Source organism: Eumetopias jubatus, unplaced genomic scaffold (genome assembly GCF_037043125.1).
Source record: "Eumetopias jubatus isolate StellerSeaLion01/CBP00866 unplaced genomic scaffold, mEumJub1_p1.0 scaffold_1, whole genome shotgun sequence".
Lineage (NCBI taxonomy): Eukaryota > Metazoa > Chordata > Mammalia > Carnivora > Otariidae > Eumetopias > Eumetopias jubatus.
Window position 1 is genome coordinate 98445126 of NW_028274807.1, and position 3508 is coordinate 98448633.

Here is a 3508-nt window from a genome sequence, read left to right on the forward strand (position 1 = left end):
GGTTTTGATTTGGATTTCCCTGATGTTGAGCGATGTTGAGCACATTTTCATGGGTCTGTTGGCCATTTGGATGTCTTCTTTGGAAAAATGTCTGGTCATCTCTTCTGCCCATCTCTTGATTGGATTATTTGTTCTTTGGGTGTTGAGTTTGATAAGTTCTTTATAGATTTTGGATACTAGCCCTTTATCTGATATGTCATTTGCAAATATTTTCTCCCATTCTGTCGGTTGTCTTTTGGTTTTGTGGACTGTTTCTTTTGCTGTGCAAAAGCTTTTTATCTTGATGAAATCCCAATAGTTCATTTTTGCTCTTGTTTCCCTTGCCTTTGGCGATGTTTCTAGGAAGAAGTTGCTGTGGCTGAGGTCGAAGAGGTTGCTGCCTGTGTTCTCCTTTAGGATTTTGATGGACTCCTGTCTCACATTTAGGTCTTTCAACCATTTGGAGTCTATATTTGTGTGTGGTGTAAGGAAATGGTCCAGTTTCATTCTTCTGCATGTGGCTGTCCAATTTTCCCAACACCATTTGTTGAAGAGACTGTCTTTTTGCCATTGGACATTCTCTCCTGCTTTATCAAAGATGAGTTGACCATAGAGTTGAGGGTCCATTTCTGGGCTCTCTATTCAGTTCCATTGATCTATGTGTCTGTTTTTGTGCCAGTACCATACTGTCTTAATGATGACAGCTTTGTAATAGAGCTGTAAGTCTGGAATTGTGATGCCGCCAGCTTTGCTTTTCTTTTTCAAGATTCCTCTGGCTCTTCGGGGTCTCTTCTGGTTCCATACAAATTTTAGGATTATTTGTTCTATTTCTTTGAAAAAGATGGATGGTATTTTGATGGGGATTGCATTGAACGTGTGGATTGCTCTAGGTAGCATTGACATCTTCACGATGTTGGTTCTTCCAATCCATGAGCATGGAACATTTTTCCATTTCTTTGTGTCTTCTTCAATTTCTTCATGAGTATTTTATAGTTTTCTGAGTACAGATCCTTTGCCTCTTTGGTTAAATTTATTCCTAGGTATCTTATGGTTTTGGGTGCAGTTGTAAATGGGATCGACTCCTTGATTTGTCTCTCTTCTGTCTTGTTGTTGGTGTATAGGAATGCCACTGATTTCTGTGCATTGATTTTATATCCTGCTACTTTACTGAATTCCTGTATGAGTTCTAGCAGTTTTGGGGTGGGGTCTTTTGGGTTTTCCACATACAGTATCATATCATCTGCAAAGAGTGAGAGTTTGACTTCCTCTTTGCCGATTTGGATGCCTTTGATTTCTTTTTGTTGTCTGATTGCTGTGGCTAGGACTTCTAATACTATGTTGAATAGCAGTGCTGAGAGTGGGCATCCTTGTCGCGTTCCTGACCTTAGGGGAAAAGCTCTCAGCTTTTCCCCATTGAGAATGATATTCGCTGTAGGTTTTTCATAGATGGCTTTTATGATATTGAGGTATGTACCCTCTATGCCTATACTCTGAAGAGTCTTGATCAAGAAAAGATGTCGTACTTTGTCAAATGCTTTTTCTGCATCTATTGAGAGGATCATATGATTCTTGTTCTTTCTTTTGTTAAGGTATTGTATCACGTTGATTGATTTGAAGATTTGTTGAACCAACCTTGCAGCCCAGGGATAAATCCCACTTGGTCATGGTGAATAATCCTTTTAATGTACTGTTGGATCCTATTGGCTAGTATTTTGGTGAGAATTTTTGCATCCATGTTCATCAAGGATATTGATCTGTAATTCTCCTTTTTGATGGGGTCTTTGGTTTTGGGATCAAGGTAATGGTGGCCTCATAAAATGAGTTTGGAAGTTTTCCTTCCATTTCTATTTTTTGGAACAGTTTCAGCAGAATAGGTATTAATTCTTCTTTAAATGTCTGATAGAATTCCCCTGGGAAGCCATCTGGCCCTGGGCTTTTGTTTGTTGGGAGATTTTGATGACTGCTTCAATTTCCTTAGTGGTTATAAGTCTGATCAGATTTTCTATTTCTTCCTGGTTCAATTTTGGTAGTTGATACATCTCTAGGAATGCACCCATTTCTTCCAGGTTATCTCATTTGCTGGCATAGATTTGTTCAAAATATGTTCTTATAATTGTTTGTATTTCTTTGGTGTTGGTTGTGATCTCTCCTCTTTCATTCATGATTTTGTTGATTTGGGTCATTTCTCTTTTCTTTTTGTTAAGTCTGGCCAGGGCTTTATTGATCTTGTTAATTCTTTCAAAGAACCAGCTCCTAGTTTCGTTGATCTGTTCTACTGTTCTTTTGGTTTCTATTTCATTGATTTCTGCTCTGATCTTTATTATTTCTCTTCTCCTGCTGGGTTTAGGTTTTATTTGCTGTTTTTTCTCTAGCTCCTTTAGGTATAGGGTTAGGTTGTGTATTTGAGACCTTTCTTGTTTCTTGGGAAAGGCTTGTATTGCTATATACTTTCGTCTTAAGACTGCCTTTGCTATATCCCAAAGATGTTGAACAGTTGTGTTTTCATTTTCATTGGTTTCCATGAATTTTTTTAATTCTTCTTTAATTTCCTGGTTGACCCATTCATTCTTTAGTAGGATGCTCTTTAGCCTCCATGCATTTGAGTCCTTTCCAACTTTCCTCTTGTGATTGAGTTCTAGTTTCAAAGCATTGTGGTCTGAAAATATGCAGGGAATAATCCCAATCTTTTGGTACCGGTTGAGAACTGATTTGTGACCTAGGATGCGATCAATTCTGGAGAATGTTCCATGGGCACTAGAGAAGAATGTGTATTCCGTTGCTTTGGGATGGAATGTTCTGAATATGTCTGTAAAGTCCATTTGGTCCAGGGTTTCATTTAAAGTCTTTATTTCCTTGTTGATCTTTTGCTTAGATGATCTGTCTATTTCAGTTAGGGAGTGTTAAAGTCCACCAGTATTATTGTATTGTTGTCAATGTGGTTCTTTGCTTTTGTTATTAATTGCCTTATATATATGGCTGCTCCCATGTTAGGGGCGTAGATATTTACAATTGTTAGATCTTCTTGTTGGATAGACCCTTTAAGTAGGATATAGTGTCCTTCTTCATCTCTTATTACAGTCTTTGTTTTAAAATCTAATTTGTCTGATATAAGGATTGCCACCCCAGCTTTCTTTTGGTGTCCATTAGCATGGTAATTGATTTTCCACCCCCTCACTTTCAATCTGGGGGTGTCTTTGGGTCTAAAATGAGTCTCTTGCAGAGAGCATATCGATGGGTCTTGTTTTTTAATCCAATCTGATAGCCTGTGTCTTCTGGTTGGGGCATTCAGCCCATTTACATTCAGGGTAACTATTGAAAGGTATGAATTTAGTGCAATTGTATTGCCTGTAAGGTGACTGTTACTGTATATTGTCTGTGTTCCTTTTTGATCTATGCTGCTTTTAGGCTCTCTCTTTGCTTAGAGGACCCTTTTCAATATTTCTTGTAGGGCTGGTTTCGTGTTTGCAAATTCCTTTAGTTTTTGTTTGTCCTGGAAGCTTTTTATCTCTCCTTCTATTTTCAATGACAG